The sequence below is a fragment of the Triturus cristatus genome, chromosome 10 (assembly GCF_964204655.1).
Source record: "Triturus cristatus chromosome 10, aTriCri1.1, whole genome shotgun sequence".
In the NCBI taxonomy this organism is placed as follows: Eukaryota; Metazoa; Chordata; class Amphibia; order Caudata; family Salamandridae; genus Triturus; species Triturus cristatus.
In genome coordinates, this window is record NC_140593.1 from 529,828,066 (window position 1) to 529,849,628 (window position 21,563).

Below are 21,563 nucleotides of genomic sequence, written 5' to 3' on the forward strand. Positions count from 1 at the left end.
TGGTCCTAAGTTAAGAAACATCGTGGCTCATGCCCAGGAACCTTCGTCCAACCTCACTAGTCTGAATCTTCCATCAGCCGCGGTTCCTTACACCTTAGTCTTGAAGAATGTTCCATTGTCCCCTGGGGGCGTTAAGGAATCCTGGGTCTCCTTGAGGAATAGAACTATTCATTGTTTAGGTGTTAAAATAGGATTGACAAGGGAGATGTTTGTAGCATTTAAAATGGTGAGACGCGTTCCATGGGTGGGCCCCCATAGAAAACCTTTCACAGGGGAGGGCACAAATTATTTTACGGCTGAGGGCATAAAAGTTTTTCCCCTGGGGTATATCGGCTGAGAATGTTGGCGAGAAACACTGGTTTTCATAGGAGCCCCCACCCGAATAACAACTGGAGTTACAATTTAGAAGTAACAAACAGGTATGGGCCTCTACATTCATTGAAGGAGGTCGATTGACTCCCCGATAGTGATGGACATCAAGCTACTGTAGTTGACCGGGCTTCCATAATTTCGGGGATGGGAAATTCTTTGGGATCGTTGGAAGAATTAGCTGTTAATGTGTACACTGATACTTGTGGGGAGGGGAAATTGTGGCTCTGTCCCCAACACTTTGTAATTATGTAAATCACGACGTTTGCAAGGGCTTACGAAGAATGGAACTAGCCCCCCCAATTGAAACTGAAAATGAAGTTTTTAATTCTGTGTTAAGAGAGGTAGTACCCATTGTTGCACCGATGGCTGTAACCGTTGAAGGTTCCCCTGTTGCAGAAACACAGTTAGGGATGAGCTTAAGACAGGCAGAGTGGGAACAGGCACTAAAACCACAAACAGATTCAGCTCTAAGGATGGTGAGAGTAATTTCCTGGAACATTTCTGGGCTCCTATCCAAGGTTAGTAACCAGATATGTGTAGACTTCACAAGGAACTTTGACATTCTTTGCTTCCGGGAAACGTGGCAGTTGAATGAACAACATATAGATGGCGTTAAGACCTTCCATATACCAGCACTGCGATCAGCTCATGGCAGGAATAAAGGGGGGATTTGCGTTTATATTTCAAATATGTTAAGGGTCATTAAGATTAAAATATTTAAGTCATCTACCTATTACCAAATTGTTAATATTCATTTCTCTAAACAAATTGTGGTAGTGGTTATTAATTTCTACAATAATATAGACAAGGGAAATTTTACTAATGTCCTAAAAAATCTTAATGACGACATGTGTAATCTATCTGCACCTATAGGGAAGGATTTAATTACAATCTGGGGAGGGGACTTTAATAGTGGTATTTGTTCCCAGGCGCATTGTGGGTTATGGGACAATAATGTAGACTATATCACCTATACACCCCACTTTGTTCATTCCGATAGGGGTGAAAGTTATAATGAGGTAATGGCCGCTCATGATCTTGGTTTTGCCAATAAGCTTTGTTCCCCCCCAGCAGAGTTTGGTCCCACGTTTATTGGCAGAGGCCTTAGCTCTACGATAGATTTCATCATTATTCCAAATCGGTATGCAACTTGTATCAATGAATTTATTATTCACCCTAACGAGGTTGAGCGATCACCTCCCGCTGAGCATTAAGATCACGCTCCGTATTAAGAGCACTGTTTCGGTGGTTGAAAGTTTGATATGGACACAAGATAGTGTAGTGGATCGCCAAAACAGATACTCTCTGAGATGGGGTGGAAAAGATCCCGAGGTCCTGAATCGAAAGATTATGTCCAAGGCTAGAGACCACATTTTAGAGTGCCTACGCGAAAGGATCGCATGCAAGGATATACTGACTGCGTATTCGCAGATTGTATTGGTGATTCAAGAAATGCTGAGTCGTCCCCATAAGGCGTTACCCAATAATAAGAACAGCTGGTTTGATACAGCATGTACCAAGGCTTATTCTGTAATAAAGGCTGCTTTAAATAAAACAGACAGGGATTATGAGGAAATCAGGGGGTATAGGAAGGCATATAATTGTGCCAGGAACAAACGAAAGAAGGAAATTAAAGATCAGGCCTGGCAGAATCTCTACGAAGCTTCTCTTTGCAGGGATTGCTCTTATTTTTGGCTGGCAGTAAAGGCACCATTCTTTGCTAACAATGAGGGAGCTAGAGTAGAGGTTGCAATTAGTGAGAACTCCTGGGTAGACTTTTTCTCCCAGGTTTATGGTAAAGAGGGTAAAAACGCTATAGTTTCACAAGACCCATTAACATCGGATATTGTTACCCCCTTTCTCCCGATTGATATTTACTTCACTCATGGTGAAGTTTTGATGGCCATAAATGAGAGCACAGGTAGAAAGGCCCCGGGCCCTGATGGGACTCCGATAGATCTGTATAAATTTACAACGGAAGTTTGGTCTCCATTGCTAACCCGAGTGCTTGCAGCCTGTTGTGCCGAGGGCTTTATTAAAACGTGGTCGGAGTCCGTTATTATACCAATTTTTAAAAAGGGGGATAGGGAAAACCCCGCTTGTTACCGGCCTATATCCCTCCTAGACTCATTTATGAAAGTTGCTGGAAGGGTCATTCTTAATAGACTCCAACAGTGGGCCGAGGACAATAATATCTTAAATTCAGTCCAATATGGATTTAGGGAGGGTAGGGGAACAGTTGAACAAGTTTTACATTTTTTCTATATTACAGGGGAAATATACTCATGCAAAAGAGGGGAAATTATTTGTGGTATTTGTTGATCTTACCGCAGCTTTCGACTGTGTTGTCCATAGCAGGCTATGGCAAATTTTGGAGGGCCTGAAGGTCGAGTCCTCCCTGGTGTTATTTTTGCGGCAATAAGACGCAGGAGCCACAACCAGCGTGAGGTACAGCCTAAAGGGTGAATGTACCAAGCCGTTCCGCGTGGAGAGGGGTGTCAGACAAGGTTGTGTACTGGCCCCGTTCCTCTTCTCATTATATACTAACGCCTTGGTAGAGGAACTGGTGGCTAGGGCGAGAGATTCTCCACAGGTTAATAACAAACAGATTGTCTCCCTTCTCTACGCGGACGACGCAGTCTTGATGTCAAGAACCCAACTTGGCTTAGAAAGGGCCCTTACCACCTACATTGATTTTATGGATTACAGGGGTTTGAAAGTTAATGCTAAGAAGACCTTTGTAATGTCTTGTGGTAAGGGAAGGAATAAACAGTGTAGCCTATTAGCAGAAAATGGTAAAATTGAGTCTGCAATTTTTTTTTCTTCTCTAGGTATCCTGCTAGAGGATACAGTATCTTGGAGATCTGTGATTAAGAATAGGACCCTCCTTTTTAAGAGAGCAACTGCGGCGGTGAAACTTTTCGCGAAGAAAATGGGTAGAAGGCCCCCGGGGATCCTATTAAAAATATATCAAGCTAAATACAGCCGCGCACCATGAAGGGCGTGTTAGTGGGGCGGTGACGTTGCGCAGAGGAGGGGCAGGGTGGGGGGTTGCAAAATGCGGCATATGGCCGATTTCAGGTAAGTTACGAAAACATTTAATAAAACGAATTTCGTTGCGCGCGCTGCATCGCATTTGGCGATGAAGCGCGCGCAACGAAATTCGTTTTATTAAATGTTTTCGTAACTTACCTGAAATCGGCCATATGCCGCATTTTGCAACCCCCAACCCTGCCCATCCTCTGCGCCACGTCACCGCCCCACTAACACGCCCTACACGGTCCGCAGCTGGCTAAATATAGCTACATATAGGGCGGGAATCTGGGGGTTTTATGATGTTCCCTCTATTCAGGTAATAGAAAATGCTTTTTTAAGATTTATATTAGCTGTCCCACAAAGTTTGTCGGTGTTTAACTGTCGCAGTGAACTGGGGATATCCCATATTGCCGATGTGATTAAAATGCAGCCCATGTTACTTTGGCACAGAGTCTGGACGTCGCCCTATTTAGTGTTAAATAGAGACATCATAAAGACTCCTTGGGATTAGAACAATCTCGAAAAATTCCCTGGTTGAATTATATAAGAAAGTTGTCTAATGATCTAGGGCGATCAGATTTTTATACTGACCCGGATTCAATGTGCACAATATCTAGAAAAGAGCTCAAAGCTTTTTGTTTAAATCACTTTGAGTCTCTAAGAATTGGGATGGAAATTAATAAATGCATAGTGCTTCGGCATCAATTGACACTGGCTTGTAGCTCTATTCAATCATACTTACTATGGTGTCTAGGTGGTTTCGATAGATATGTCCTGACCAGGATCAGGTTTCACTGTTTACATCGTCTAGTATCTTTCCCAGCCACAAATGATTGGTCTAGGCAGCTCTGCCCATGTCCGTGCGATAACCTATCTCCTCAAAATACAAAGCATGTGATTCTTTTTTGCAAATTCTATACTAATGAACGTGCAAGATGGATTATCCCTTTTTTAAAGCAAGGAGCATGGCGGCAGTGCCATTCGGCCTTTTTATTCTTACAAATACTGGAAAATGTGTATGTTATTGGAATCATGACTGGTTTTTAAAAATATATATTAAGAAAAACGAAAAGTATACATTTTTAACTGTTTTAATAATTGTAACAATTTGTGATTCATGGGGGCAGCTAGGTTTGTAATGTACTTTTAAAAGATATAATGTACATATGAATTGTTTCTGGTATTTTCGGCTTTTATGATTTTATCTAGTATTTAAAATCGAATAAAGCACTTTCTGAATCTGAAGAGTATAATGAACAGGGGTTTCCGTGGTGATGGTTGCAGTGCGGAGAGGATTCATTCTTGTCATTGTTGGATAAGTCTTCATTGAGGACTGAGCATTGTGTGTGCGCCGTTCAAGTTGCTGATTATGGAACTGTGCCAAGCCGCGAGCGCAGTGCCATCTAATCCCACTTGGATGTTGACATCAGAATGACTATGCAAGCCAGTAAGAGAGTTCAGGGAGTTCAGGGAGTTCATGCCTTTAAAAAAATTATATTTGTAACTTTCATGCCATGGCTTCCAGTGCGGGAATCTACTGAGTTCTGACTACCGCAGTGCTTAATTTTTAACCGGTGGTTGCTGGTGGGGGCCACCGGAAGTCATTTTTAGGGACCCACGTATTTTCATTTATCAGATATTTCTGGAGTGTATAGGAGGAATAACGTACAAAGAGGAAAGGAGAAGGAAGAGAAAGAAGGAAAAGGCGTCACAAAAGGAGAAAGGCGGAACCTGCAAGAAAAGGGGATGATGGTCTCTGGTAGTGGGTTAAAGAGACACGAAGGGGAATGAAGACTGCGCAGCCTGGATATTTGGGGCACGTACAAGTAATAGTGCCTGCCACGGGCTTCTAAGCAGACCTGTGGGCACCGGCATTCGTCATTTTTCAAATTAAGCACTGCAGGTTTGACAAAATAGAAGTTCCCTTTTTTTTGCAACCTTCACGAAGGTCAGAACTTTGAAAAGGTTTCAAAATCTTTCACTATCTACATTCATTCAAAAATTTTAACTTTTGTGACAAACTATTTCTCATGAGTTTTTTGCATTTTAACACTACCAAAAACTTTCTGTTTAATAACTACTTCCCAGAAAGCGTGTGTTCTTTTTTGTTGCAATACAGTTGGGCAAAGAAATGCTTGCAGAAACTTAACGTGCAGAGAAAAATGCTGCGAAGATTTGTCACTGTGCATAGAAATGCCCTGACAAAGATAACCATGCAGAGATAATGACTGCATATATTCCCCAATGTGGCTGGATTTGAGTAGATTAAAAATGTTATTGCTTTGAGGTAAAATTATCTTGCAAAGTGCAGAACAACTTTCCTCGGGCAAAGGTAAGCCAGGAACTTATATAAGACCAAAGTCAGAAATTTCGCAAAACTTTTCTGCCCCCCTCCCAAAAAAAACAGCGTTCCTCTGCATGGTTTTTAGATCTGTCCCTTCTTGAAGACCTGTTGTGAACAATACCAATACTTACAGTGGCCTTTTGACCAGCCTGCAGCTTACCATTGAGTGGCTTTCTTGTTATTTTTGCTTGCATCTTTTTGAACGGCGTTCCTTCCTCTTGTGTCCCTCCACTGATCCTAGCTTCTTTTACAGACCTTTGATTGGATAATTTGTAAGCTTCCATTGTTTACATTCAGAAACTACTTTTTCTTTTTCATTCAATACTCTTTGGGAGTGCATGTGTTTTCTTGCTCTCTCTGTCATGTGCGGCTCTCCCCAATCAAATCACTACCACTTCTTCCTGCTCTATGTGTTGACACTCCCTCCTCCCACGTCAATACCCATCCCTTCCTGTATAAAAACTATGCTTTAAGGCATTTTCTTCTTTGTATGTATGCTGTTCAATGCAGTAGACCTGCAAAGAGTCAATGAGGAGAAATTAAAATATTGCTCCTTGTTGTGCCTGTGTCTGGAAGGTGCAGCATTTTTGCGCAAATCCCTGTCCACAATTCTTTGTAGATGGGGATTTGCATCAAAACCCATGAGAGCGCTTGCGCACCAGCCTTGGAATGTCCACTTGACACAAAGGGATGCAAGGCAGCACACTGTTCTGTGTTGCATTATAATTGTGTAAAATTCAACGTGAATCTTAGTTTGTGCAGGATTGTAAATACCAAATCAAAACGTAGCTTTCAGTTTGTGTTAAATAAGTAACGCAAATTCTTTAAATATCTGAATCCAAGGATGGTGTGTTAGATTGGGTTATGATGTTGATCCACTGTTTTCCTTATTACTAAGATCAATTACTATTTCAATCACACTTTTATTCCTGTCCCCCTACCTCCCCCCTCCCCTGTGTGACTGCCGGCTGCAAAGCACAGACTAGGAAATATTGACGACCTTACCTATGCCTGGAATAATAATGTATGAGTCAACTAAGCAAAACCCTTGAATTCACTTACATTGGGAACAGAATTACCAAGCATGAGTGGTCAACTGAAAGAACCCCTGTGTACCTTACTACACTGAACCACAGGCTCCATAGACAGTCTGTCTGAACAATATGTTCATAAACATATCTCAAACCAGAGCATAGAAGCAGACTCTTTAAGAGCACTTCATGTATCTATTTAAATATCATTTGTTTGGGGGATGCATTTCCCTATTTTAGGTCTCGCCTGGCGTAGACTGCGCAGACATGCGCAGTCTCGCTGGTAAGATTTAATGAGTTAGAGGAGATTTCTCTAGTGGGCTTTAAGCCCCGCCCCTCTTTTCCATTGCAGGCGTCAACGTTTATGCTAAACGGTGGCCAGCCATTGGAAAAGAGTGTCTAGTGACGTTCACTTTTTTCTTTTAGAGCCGTCCCAGTTGGACTGGCTCGGTTCCTTTACGTCTGTGGTAAAAGCTTTTCTTATCTTTATGGGGCCATGTGTTTCAAACACATGGCACCATGAAGACAAGAAAACCTTTCATGTCAGAAGGAAAGCAGGCCGCATGTTTATTTTTGCATCGCGCTTAAAGTGACAGCGCGATGCAAAAATAAACAGTGGCTGACTGGCGTGCGTTTTTTCCTTGTATTTTTTATTTAGTCTGGAGTTTTACCGTCTCTAGAATGTGAACAGACTCCTTCCTGTGGATTAGTGATTTGCTGCTGCAGGAAGTCATTAATCTTCGTGTCCATGGGAAATATCTACTTGCTGAGATGTGAAGATATGTGCACAGAATGCCGTCAGCGGAGCTGTTACCGCCGGCTTTATTGTTCCAAGTTATGTTTTAGCCTCGTGTTAGTGTGAATGTCGATGCAGTGCCCCCAGGTCATAGCCCAGCAGCACAACTCGGCAAGCAGGGCGTTGGTTGGCCCATGCTGCGGGCCTTCTGGTTAGGCAGAGCACAGTTCTCCGAGTGCAGGTGTAGAGAGCACCTTAGCAGGCTTATATTCTTAACTTTTTATTTCACGTGCCATTAAAGATTAAAGGACAAAACTGATTTTAGTGCAGATTTTCTTTTTGGAAATGTATGCGTTTATGAAAGAATCGTAACATTTTGTTTACACTGACGGAAAGATTTTTCCTATTGCCTGTGTTACATGTTGTAAAGCGTTCCATACCCACGGGTCCTGCCAGCGCTATATAAAGCTCTAAATAAATAAAAATACATAAATGTTTTATTTTTTAAACAGACCTATACAGACGCTGCAGTGAATGGCCTTGAGCAGCTGGTGCCGGCGGGGACATACGCGCTGAAAGGCCGACTTTAGCTTAAGTGTATTTCACCGGGTAGATGGTTAAGAAGAGACACTTTTAATATAACTGGAAAAGAGAGGGTTCATAAAGGGTCGGAACTTAACGAGATATTCAAATGAGCCTGCCGAGTAAGGACTGCGCACCTGGTACAGAGCTGGCTGTTAATGTACTACGAGAATTTACTGTTTAAAAACAATACGATAATTTGGCGCTACAGTATTTATTTCATACACTGACTGTATAAAGAAGGTGTTGCGTTTTAAACCAGCAGTACGTGTGTCACTATGTAAAACTACTTATGGCAGAAAGGGCAGTTGTTCTTGTCAGCTGTGCTCTAGAGAAAGCCATGCATCGGAAGTGCGAAACAAAAACTGGCAAGCGGTTGTGCATGCTGAATCGCTTGCCCTTTTTATTTTTTTGTAAAATCCGAGGTGCAGCATACAGCTCAGTTTGTTTATTGTCTGATCTTGACTGGTATCAATAAAATGTCTACGGCTGTCATCGTGGCACACACAACCTTAAGTATGGATCAAGATTACAAGTGCACTAACTTCCATTCAAGTGATGCAGTCTTCTCGATGCACCTAAATGGCTATTTCTTGGTGCTTCCCTAATATTCCATTCACACATTTCGCATCCCTGTTTGCGTTTATCGGTTTCCGGTAATCGCCCCAGACGGTCAACTTCTGATCAGTGTTTGGAAGCAGTTGCTCTGGGCTGTCACAACGACCCCAAACCTTCGCCCCCCACCTCCACCTCCATGCTGCTCTTGCGAGCCTGCCTTTACACAGCGCTCGACAACCGGACAAAACCAGAGTCAAACGCTGTTCTTGGAAGAAACAGAAAGTGCTCAAGAGGGGTGTTTATTACCCAAGACCATCTATGGGGTTGAGGCCTTGTTTCATCCCCAACTCTGATCTATATAATCAATTAAGGGACACATTTATTGTTATTAAACATTTCTCATGCTGCCATTTTATTTACGCACAAGCTTTTCGTATAGGGAAGGTTTTTCAGTGGCTGTACATTTCCTGCCTATGTCACTGTGGGGGCACTGCTTTAATATATTTTAAGGATATATATTAGATGCGATGAACGTCATGGTTTGTTCATTTGCGTGCTTCAGTAATTTTTGTTTTTTTATGCACTGTGCACCAAATGCCACCTAAGCCTTTAAAGTTGTGCTAAACTCTCATTGTACTGTATTTTTTGCATTGTGAACAAGCATTGGCATAGCCAATAGGTCTCGCCTTTGGGACCTTATAAGTGTTTAGTTATCTAGCACAATATCCTTGGTGCAACAACATCAAGTGTTGTATGGCTAAACACTTATGACGTCCCAAAGGCGAGACCTATTGGCTATGCCAATGCTTGTTCTTATATCTCTCTTTTTCGGAATTCTTACATGAAGGCATACATGGGTCAGTTGTCCCCTGTGGGTGTTTATTTCGACATTGTTTTGCTTTATAGTTGACAACATGCAATAGATGCTGGAATGAATTGAGAATTCTCCCATACACAAACAGTTCTTGCAGTTAAATCAGTATATATATATATATTATTTTAAATAAGATATTTGAAATTAACATAATAGAGCAGAAAAGAATGCATCAGAGTATCTGAAAATGGGTTCCATTCTCTGTTTTTCTGTTTCTTTACAGGAGTAGTTGAGGCTTTCCTTTGAATTTCATAACAATTGTTGTTTTTTTGCGTTTCATTCGTTGCCTGAACAAGGTTATACTTGCACATTTTTAAATCAATTGTTGATTTGCTTAGAGTGATGATTATGTGTTTTACCTCCTCGTACGTTGCTGCAGGATTCTCTTTCCATTGGTTTATATGACAATAACATTTCCGGGATCCTATTCTTTTGAGAGAGTGCCATGCTTGTAAAGTGTTTTTAAAATGTTTTTTTAAACTGGCCAACTAATTTTAATTTCCTTATCCCATTACTCCATCCTGCTATCACTAACTAATTTGGTTTGCATTGTCCAATTTAACTGATTCAGAAAGTTTTAAGTCTGTAACTCACAAAGGAGGCTTGACAAACAAATAATTGACAAGGTCCAAGTGGTAGAAAAAAAGGGCTACAAAAATCACCCTTTTTGCCTTGCACAATAGAAACAGTTTATTGGACATTTCTTCCGTCTAATCTCTGGCCATTTTCTTTATTTGTCCTCATTGGGCCATCTCTTTCTTGCTAGCATAGGTTCCCCCACAAAGGGGGATCCCACCCTACCAAAGATTGATGCTGTTCAAATCCGGCCCCACCTGCCTTAAAAACATGTAATGTTTCCAGACCCTCTCATAGCTCCAGGGGTCACAGGCTATGTCCATCTGACTTATTAAGTTCATGTTTCTGTTTAGATCTTTAAAAATCTGTGAATTTGGTGTTTTCCAGAGCCTACATCTCTCTCTTCTCGCCAGCAATACCATATAGAAGACACATTTCAACTTGGCAGAGTTAGACCCAAAATACAAACCAAGAATGATCCCAAAAAATACAAGTTGGGGGCTTACCTTTATATGGTGCCCTGTTATATAGCGCTGATGAAGTTACATACAGCATCCCAATAGGAGGCATCTCTGGCCCTTTTCTGCAAACACCCCCCCCCCCCCCCCCCCATGAAGAAAGCTCTAAAAGATAATGCGAGCAAAAACAATCAAGAAAAAATAAGAGTGAATTGCATTCTTTCACCCATTCAGGCTGTACCACTGCACAGTATGTTGTAGTTTCCAAATCGTAGGTACATCAACTATGTTTGGCTATGCAATTCTGTAAAAAAACGCAAATTTAACTGAAAGTAACTCTCTGCTTTGTATTTTATCAATTGGACCTTCCAGACCGCAAAAGCAAGAGTCACGAACTTCCCCCAAAAATGTAAACGCCACAAAGCCTCCGGCATGAGAATCGTTTGTTTATTTCACTAGAATCACATCAGCATAGGACGTTTTGAGAGCCCCTATTGAAATGTTACACAACTAACATTTTAGAATAATAGTTCGTGTCAAGGAGAACCAAACATACACACGAAAGCACACACAAAAGAGTAGCCGAACAACCGCCTCAGTCACTTTCCTAAATAAATAACATTAGTAAATAGCATGAACTGCTATGCTTGTTTCCGGTGGCAGATTATAAACAAGCATTTGCAAAGCCAGTAGCTCTGGCTTGCATTTTGAGTCCTGACTAAAACATCACAAAAGCCTACTAGTGGGAAAAAACGAGAAAAACTATTGCTTTCAATGTAAAACTAATCTAGGCGATAAATAATTTATTATGTGATGTCAGTGTGTTTTTGATTTAGAAAATAGTCCCTCAAACTTTCCAAAGGAAGCACTCCATGTGAGGCGGAGTGAAACACCAAACAGCCAATCGCATGAGTTGAGAGGTAAATGTTCTTCTGGGCGGAGCCAAAGCATACTCTGTGTATATTTAAGGCATTGATAAAAGTAGATCACGCAACGGCTATAACGCCGGACCTAATAGGGGCACATTAGGAATTTGAACTCACATTTCTCGATTAGGTGAAAGTGCATGTGCTGTTTGCACTCACTTGACCTAAACCAGCATCAGTGCCTTCCTCATAATCAAAGCAAAGAATCACAAATCCATTAGCACTAACAATCCCATGCAATAAAGCCCCTGGAATAAAGAAGAAATGTCCACAGTTCTACAGTGGCAACCCAATCGGAAGTGTTCTTATTACGTTTTTTATATCTTCCTAATCTTCTTGAAGCTGCTAAAAATGTAACAGCTTGGGTACCTATTTGGTACTTAATTTATTTTAAAATAAATTTACACCTAAACCACCGTATTTTAAAGTTCACCAAAGGCTAAATTTCCCCTTCTTTAAATAAAAAACGATGAACGAGTTAGTGATCAGCAATCTCCAGTTTGGCCAGGACATCACCTTATGGCTTCACAAACCAAACTTTACAATTCTTTTTAAAATAAGTTCCCTGCTCTGAAAACACACCAATAAGCTACTCGTTATATATATGACATAAAAGGAGGGAGTGGGGCAGTTAGACCTGTTATCCTTAGGGTGGTCTTCCCCCAAACCTATTGTCTGCTTACCTCCTGTTTTTGCCGTTTCTTTTTGTTTAACCGTAAGACTCTGAGCACTTTAACACTGCTAACCAGTGCTAAAGTGCACATGCTTCTCCCCTAAACATGGTAACATTGGTGTAATCACAATTGGCATATTTTGTATACTTATAAGTGCCTTGTGCAGTGGTATACCATATACCCAGGGCCTGTAATCTAAAAGCTACTAGTGGGCCTGTAGCACTGATTGTGCCACCCACACCAGTAGCTTTCAAACCGGTCTCAGGCCTGCCATTGCATGGCCTGTGTATGCAGTTTACTGCCAATTCGAACTAGCATTTAAAACCACTTGCCAAGCCTTAAACTCCCCTTTATTACACATAAGTCACCTCTAAGGTAGGCCCTAGGTAGCCCTAAGGGCAGGGTGCTGTGTAAGTAAAAGGTAGGAAATGTCCTTTTAAGTTTTACATGTTTTGGTAGTGAACAACAGCTAAATTCATTTTTTGCTACTGAAAGGCCTACTCCTCTCATAGGCTAGCCCTAGGAATTCCATAATACACTTTTAAACTGTAATTCCTGATCAGAAAGGAGTAGCTGCATCATATTTTATCTCCTTGGAAAGGTAACGATAAATCCTCTTTAATTGTAAAGTTGGATTTAACATTACTATTTTAGAAAGTGGGCATTTCTCTGCTCCTATTGCGTTGTGGGCTTGCAGCCTCTTTCCAATACACGTCTGGGGTGGGTGATAACTACCTTTTGTTCATTCCCTCTAGACAGTCACAACCACAGGAAGGGTGGGTGTGACAGAGAACTCATCTGCATTCATCGGCATTCTGATAGCTCTTTTTGGGCAGGAAGAGGGAGGGGGAGCTGTCGCTTACACCTGAATAGGCAGTGTCCTGTTTCCCACACAAAGGGCTGATTACCGCCTACTGATAGTCTGAAGCAAGGGCTGGGAAGAAAGGGGGATCAGTGCACTTCAATGGCCTGCTTTAAAGTCACCCAACTTCAAAGGCACAACTGGTTATAAGTAAGGGTTGGCGTAGTTCGCGAAATAGCACTTCGCGAAGCTACGCAAAGTGAAGTTCGCACTACGCGAGCTACGCGTAGCACTTCGCGAACTGCGTAGTAACATGTTCGCACTGTGCAAGATGTTGTTTTCAATGATTGCACAGTGCGGACAAGCAACCGGCACTGTGCAATCATTGAAAATGGCATCTTGCAAAGTGCGAGCTGTAGTTTTCTGCTGCTCGAGTAGATTTTTACTCGAGCGGAAGCTTTCTCAACGCGAACTGGTAGTTTCTCATCGCGAGCGGTCGCAAGCATACGCGACGCCTCGCAATGAGAAACCTGACCTCCTCGCGTTGGGAATCTCGCCGGAAAGTTTATTTTCCATGCTCGCGATCGCCAACTTGATGTTGCTGATCGCGAACAAGGAAAAAGTCTCGCCGGGATGTAATTTTGCTTGCTCGCGGTCGCCAACTTGACGTTGAGGACCGCGAGCAAGCAAAAAATGACCGCAGCACTACGCAACACTACGCTACGCGTGTTCGCACTGTGCTACGTGCAGTTCGCGTAGTGCGAAGTAGCGCGAACTTCGCAAACTACCCGAGCGTAGCGTAGTGCTTCGCCCAGGCTTAGTTATAAGTACTGGGCTTTAAACACAAACGTAAGCAGGAAAGGTTTCCAAACGTACAGGGGGGCCGAGAGGAACTAAAGAGGGGAGTGCACCCTCCCGTGTTTTTACACTTTTTTACCAAAAGTACTCCCCACTGTCAATTCGCAACTAAGTTGCTGAATCTATTTAAACAGTCCTAGAGCTCCAAGGTATTGAGGTCCCTACATGAAGTCAGAAAAGACCACCACTATTGAGTGGGGAAGGAGGCAACTCCTTTTGTTTTAGGGGGGCATTCAATTCCGCCCTGAAGAAAGTCCAGCACCCTTTATGGGGCTTAATAGGACTGAAACATGTTGGCTATAGGGTCTTAGGACCATAATATCCCCATTGACCCTTAAACTTTTATTTTATTATTACCCCCAGCAGGTCCAAGAATAAAAGGGATACTGGGATCTGCTGTCGGGCTTTTAATCTTTATCCCCCTGGCCAAAAACATCTTCTTAAGAGCTCCATGAAATATGGTCGAGCCCACCTCGACTTCTAGGCGTCGAGGTGTCCCAATGATGAAGCATGACACCACTAGGGTGTGTGAGGGAATATAAAACAAAAGGAGTTGCCTCCTTCCCCACTCAATAGTGGTGGTCTTTTCTGACTTCACGTAGGGACCTCAATACCTTGGAGCTCTAGGACTGTTCAAATACATTCAGCAACTTAGTTGCGAATTGACAGTGGGGAGTACTTTTGGTAAAACAGTATAAGTACTGGGCCTCAGACGCTACCAAGACGGTACACTATTGTACCTGTGAAGAACTCTGCCAGGAGTAAAGAATGCTACAAGGGTTGACACTCTGCTTCACTGCTGCTCTGGAAGAACAGTTTTTCTGCTTTGCTCTGCTGCCTTTTTTATCTCTGCCCTGCTGAGGATAAGGACTGGACCCATCTCACTTGAACCCAGAATGACTCCAAAAGCGTGATGGCATGCCCCCTATTCTGATGTCTCAGGGCCAATAAAGACTTCCTTCAACCCTACACCAGCACCTGGAGTCCTGCCCTGCAAAGTGGTGCCAATCCAGCCCTGGGCCCTTGAAAGGTGACTTTTGCTGTCCAGAACCATCAAAATCGACTCAGGGATGACTTTGCGCTGATCAGAACCAACACATTGCCCTTCGATGCCTAAGCAGGAGCGATCGACTACATCACTTTGACTGACTGCATGCCTCGGCAATGGCAGACTGCGCAGCTCAACAACGTAGTGCCTGCATCTTAAAGGAGTTTGTCAGCAATGCCTTCATCGCCTGCGCAGATCAGAACCGACACATCGAGTCTTCGACATCGATGCTTGTTCAATCCACTGTACTTTTTAGCAGAACCTGCATGAGTTATGTAGCCGGCCTGCCCTCCATTGAGGTCGGCCTGAACTTTGGATTTACCTAATTACAGCAGGACCCAAGTAGCCCCTTAGCGTTATATGTTTCTAAGTACTATGCTTTGATTTATTCTATAAACATTCATAACTCTGGTTCTACTTACTGGATTCTTGTCATGTTGGTCTTGTTTTACTCATATAAATTTAATCTATTTTCCTAATCCTATGTGGAGTATTTCTGTGGTGCTTTCATGTGTTACTGTGTGTGTTGCTCAAATACTTTATACATTTCTGTTTTAGTCTGACTGCTCTGTACCAAGCTACCAGAGGGTGAGCACAGGTTATCTTTTAGTGTGTATCTAGTTTATCCTGACTAGAGTGGTATTCCTACTTGTATAGGGTGCATACTTTGACAACTGGAAACCATGGGCATATATCCGTAACTGGTATGCCTGACATTTTTCCTCCTCCACATCATTTAAAAAATCTCCTTTAATGATCCAGAGTGGAGATGGCAAAACAAAATGCTTTGCAGCGATATTATTCACATTACAGTAATATATCTGAGATCTTTACAGTAATCTTTTGCTGCCTGAGGGACATATGGTAATGACTGGCTTAAAAATTATTCGGTCAGTTATTTTCGATGATGCTGTGACTCATTCAAAGTTCATGCAGTGATGCCTTACTGGTATCACCTGCACAACTATTATTGTCATAGTAAGGTGGTGGAGGTACTAATCAGAGACCAAATTGTGATTGAGTTTGCTTCCTATGTTATATCAACTGTTTCACTTAGTCATCACAATTTTGATTTGAATGACTCATGTTAGCATGGTAAATGTTATAAGGTGGCTTATTAGTAGGTGCGGAAAGGTACCTACAGCAAGTAATAACATCACAATCGCAAATAAGGTCCAGTATCAACAAATTAATCATTGCTCATACCTTTGCAGCTTGGCTCATGAGTAGCCAGGCTTGCCTTAGGAGACGGGTGTGTAAAGCCTTTAATATCACCTAAACAGTAAACAATTAAGACACAACACACAATAAAAATCCACCTCCAATTTATCAAAATAGGAAAACCTTTTATCTTTAAAATTATACCAAAATGACAAACATCCAATGTAGGGAACCGGAGATATGCATTTTTAACACTCAAATGTAAAAATTTACTTTCTAATGCTTAAAAGCAAAAAGTGCCAACCGGGGACATCTGGTCGTACCTGACCGGGACCAAGTCAAAGTTTCAGGCTGACAGTGATGGAGCGCGGGTCAGATATGTTGGGCTGTTCGGGTCTGGTCCAAATTTTACCTTCATACCTAGTTACTTTTTTGGTTCTTTTTCCCTCGACGTCAAGAGATTCACCTCCGCAAGCTGGATTGCAAGTGGACGATGAAGGCCTGCTTCAGCGCGATGCCTCAGTGGTTCTTAGAGGTCTTGAATCTCTTTGTCAATGGTGAAGAGCTCCAGAGATTTCAGTGGGGCAAACCTGGATTTCAGGCTGACTCGCGGTTCCACGTCACCGCCCACACTATGGTCAACAGTTCAGTCACCTTATGAGGCTTTTTTTTTTTTACGAAAAATTCTCCAAATGTTCTAAAACTTCTGGATCTTCTTCCAGAATGTCCTTTTGGGGTGTTGAAGGGTCCACAACCCCAGCCAAGGATCCAGAACCTCTGATTTGCCTCTTGGAGATTTGGGACAACAATTCCCAAGATGCACTTGGCAAAAACCTTAAAAGTCCACTGGACACTGGTCAGCTGGTCTCTTCTTGGTGGAGTTGATGCTGGTGACTTCTTGAAGGTCTTTTGTACTTGTTGCTTTCAGGGAGTCCACGTCTTAATCGTTTGAAGCAAGACAAAGTCCTTTTTGGTGAAGCCTAGAGTGTGCAGCAGGTGCAGTCCTTCAGAGTTCAGTCCTCTCTTGGTGCAGACCAGAGGTTTAGCAGGGCAGTCCTTCTTCTCTTGACATTTCCAGGCATGGAACTTAGTTACTGGACAGCTCTCCCATATTTGTTCCAGTTTCCGGGGTGGCAAGGGGGGTACCACTAATCATTGGGGTGCGGGGTACCCCCTATGTGATGACAACTTCCTTATAAATGTGGCACATTTCTGACTCATAAAGCAGTTTTCACAAAAAATCCAAAATGGAGGTAACCTCTCCTGGAGGTTCAGGTCTGGTTAACCCAGCACACAGGTGTTTCTAACTTTTCCCTACAATCCCCTTCCGGCTCCTCTTTTAATTCAATTACAGTGGCTCCCACCTGGCTGTGGGTGCAGGAGGTGCGGTGGGCCTGGTTCCTGTCCAAACTGCCTTTCTACTTTTGAAGACCAGTTTGGCTACCTAGCCCCCTTCCTGTCCTGGCATCTGCAGCTGCAGATCTCCTCCCAACAGTTCTCAGCGCAGGCCACTTCACGCCTCACTAAGGAAGCTTGGATCAGCCTGTCAAAGGCTGGCCAATCAGAGGAGGCTGCTACAGGGCTGATTTTAGGTAACTTCAGGAAAACAGTTCTATAACTTATTTCCTGCAATAGTTAAAATAAATGTAACCTTGGCAAGGTGCTGGATTTATTGTAACTATAAATTTCATACTTTAAATTATATTTCAAGCTCACTCCTGCCAGATGTTCAACGTTATTTGAGGTTCACAAAGCCTTCCTATGTCAGCCTATGGAATAGCAATCTACAATGGGGAAAAACAAAACTGGCCATTTTTCCCTCACCAGGGAATATAAAACATATTTTAAAATAATGTCCCTGCTTACTGTCACAATGTGTCCTACCCTTGGGGTACCTAGGGTAGAGCTTAGGGGTGACTTATATGTAAACATAAGGTAGTTTAAGACTTTGGATGTACTTTTAATTCCAAAGTCGAAATTGGCCATAGTTTTTTTTCTTTTAAAGTTGCCTGCAAAGCACGGCTGCCTTTAAAATGACAGCAGGCACCACAGCAGTATACACTTAAGTGCATTATTTAAATTGAATCATTCATGATATTTGAATGAAACGATGTAATTATTAAGGGTGGGCGTAGTGGGCGTAGAGGGGCTACGTGAAGCAGCGCGTAGTGTGCCCAAATCTACGCACACTACGTGCTTCGCGTAGCCCCACTACGTGCCCCCCGAAAAGAAATGCGCATGCGCGGGCGTCCGCATTTGTTAGAAGACGTCGGAAATAATGAAGAGGGAGCCCCGGAGACGCGGCGCTCCAGGTAAGTTTCTTTACTTGGTATTTATTTTAAAATGCAGGTTTGATTTAAAAGGAGGGCAGGCGGGAGGCCGGTGGCGGCGGCAGGCAGCTACGCTTCGCCCTGGGTGTGCGTAGCGCTAGCCTGCTTCGCCTACTTCGAAAACTGCGAAGCAGGCAGCGCTACGTACACTACGTGGGCGAAGCGTAGTGTCTCGCCCAGGGTTAGTAATTATACAACACAATCTGTTTTTGAAGAAAATTACATTCATAGAAGACTAAAGAAATAATTACAATGCTGAACCTTTCAGAAACCTTTGGTTCTGCATTGGATTAACATTTGGACAATTGGGTTACCAAGATGACCTAAGTGTAATTTCCATGAGAGTGCACTAAGGGAACGTTACTCCCTTCCAGGGGTACGCATTCTGCAACTTGTTCTGTTTTATGCCCAGGATCAGAAGGGAATACCCTGATGCACACACCCAATTTCAATACCAAGCGTATATTTCTAACTGATACATAACCAAGGAGTTTGTTTGTCAAATAATTAGTAAGAACCACAACAGAATCATTTGGATCGGCATGATTGGGGGGGAAGACATACTGGAGACACTGAGACCAAGGACAGGAGAGAGTGTCCACTGCCCAAGCCTTTGATCCAGAAAGTTGGAGAAGAACTGGGGTCACACGAGACTGGACGAGGGGGCAAGTGCTCTTAAGGTAGGACAACAGAACCTTGTACATAATCTGGAGAAGATCTAGGGAGAAAAAAGTCCATAGATGATGAAAAGTGATGGTTGTCCTGAGCTCTGAAATGTAGCAAAGAGATATCCTTAACCGCTGTCCAGGAGATACGCTAGATAAGTCTCCTGGATCTTGTGACACTCAAGTGATTGACGTACCACCTTGGTGGTCATGTTATCTCGCTGGATTAGTACTGTAGAGCCTAGGAGATAGGTCTCAAACATTTGTATCCCTTAAAATGCAGCAGACAGTCTCCTTCAGTTAGAAGGATGAGGAGTCTACCAAGGCCAGTGTCACTGGACCGAGTCTCAAGGATAATCCCCCAGCTCTTAATGTTGGCATCCATTGGGAATATGATCTGTGGAGAAAAAAAAGAGTGCAACCCACTCCAACAACCCATTTTTCTTTGACTGGGTGGTTAGACTAGAATGGGGCCCTCCAACCTGCCGTATGTTGAGACCAAAACCCGAGGATGTGCTGTACTAGAATTACCTAGATGTCCATGAGCTCTCCAGACCAGGAGCTGGGCAGCAAGCATATTGCCCTAAAGCCAGAGCCATCAACGAGCTGAACTCTGTGAATGAATGGTGATCTGTGTTAGATAGTGTTTCAGTTTGTGCACTTTGTCTAAAGGAGAAATGGTTCACCCAGACCCTGCCCCCAAAGTACTACAAGTCCTGAACTGGGGTGAGATGTAACTTACTCCAGTTCAACAAAATTCTGTCCTCCTGAAGTAAACTACTCATGCAAGCCGTCATACACCACTTATTTCCTGGAAGAGGCTTGTCCAAACAGTTGTCTTGATGTGGATGGACCAATTTCCCTTTGTCGTGAAAAATCACTACCAAAGAAGCCAGAACTGTTGTGTTTTTGTGCATTATTGTTCCCTTTATTCACCTGTGGCGTTTGACTGTAGACTGAAGAAAGATGACTGCTGCATACTTATAGTTTTACTGCATTATACATACATAACCATGTAACAGTGCACTGCTCATATTTTACATAAGGTCACTGTGCTTTTTGTTTATATATAAACATATATCCAAAAGTGTTACAGTGTTATGCTTAGTGTAGTGTTTTTTTTAAAAAGTATCCACATATACAGGTCTGTAAGGATTCTCATGAGATTTTTCGCATAGCGCATCAGAAATCACAACGATACCTTCTGATGGTTAGCCTGTCAAAGCACTACAAATAAGAAGCCATAATCTGCCAGAGGCAGAGAGGTACACCATATTTCACTCAGTAAGCAGAGAGCAACATATGTGATGTTGTAATTGATCAAACATTATGCTAATTTGTAGTATCAGAGAATCAATAGGAAAGAAAATTACCAAAAATGCCATGTTAACACTTTTCATGATATTTATGTTTTTATTTTCACTATCATAACCAGAACTGGGATTTTTGTTTCTATTATTTTGCATATTTATTGTACTAGTTTGGCTAAAAATACCTCGAATAGCATTAGATCAACTGTTGTATGTGTATCCTGTACCGGGGAAATGTTTCAGAGACCATGGACAATATATTTGTTGCAGTTGGCAAGTTCTTCTTTCCATAATGTTGATTCTTCTCAGGTAAGTTTGGAGAGGTTCACCAACCACCTGCATATTTACTGTGCTCCACATGGTAAGCTGCAATGATGGTACTATCAAATGAAATCTATTAGGTGTGATCATGACTGGCTTGGCAAAACATCAGAACCTTCTTGAAAAGCCTCAGGGAAGATTTGAGACCAAAACGAAGGACCACAAACTGGTACTGGCGGGATTAGATCACAAACTGCAAGTACCTCTGGTCTTCAGGGCAGCAGTGTGCATTTTTGAGATCTAGGAAAGGCATGATGATCCAGGTAGTCAACCTTTACAGGATCTTATGCAAGGTATCCATTTGAAATGAATCACGGGGGTGAAGTGATTCATGGTTTTCAGGCCGATGATTAGGCAAAAAAAGCAATGGAGAAGATAACCTTGATCTCATTCCTACTCTGGAGCAAGGGCTCTCTTGGTCAGCATCACCAGGATAAGGGAATGCATTGTGATCTCCATTGGACAGTCTTGAGGAAGTTGAGTCACCAGGACCCCTTTCAGGGGAGAGTGAGGAAAACGTGTTCTTGTAACCTCAGATGATATAGTCTAGTACCCAATGGTCGGTGACAGAAAGCCAACACACTAGAAATAGGTGTGCCGACGATCAACTTGAAAAAGCTGAGGAACCTGACCTGTGACATATTCAGGGCCTGGGGAGCTTTGGGGGTTTGTAAGCAGCTGGTGGCTTCAGGGTACCTTTGTCTGATGATCTGATGCTAGACAGGATATCTACCTTTGTAAGAGGAGTGGAAGCACCTGAAAGCCCATTGGGAGCAACAAAATGAACAAAACCATTGATAGTTGGTCTTTGGCTTATCTGGAACCGGTAATTTGCCATATTTGAAGACCTTAAAAACCAACTCCTCTAAAGGAAGACCAACTTATTGTCCATAGCAACACA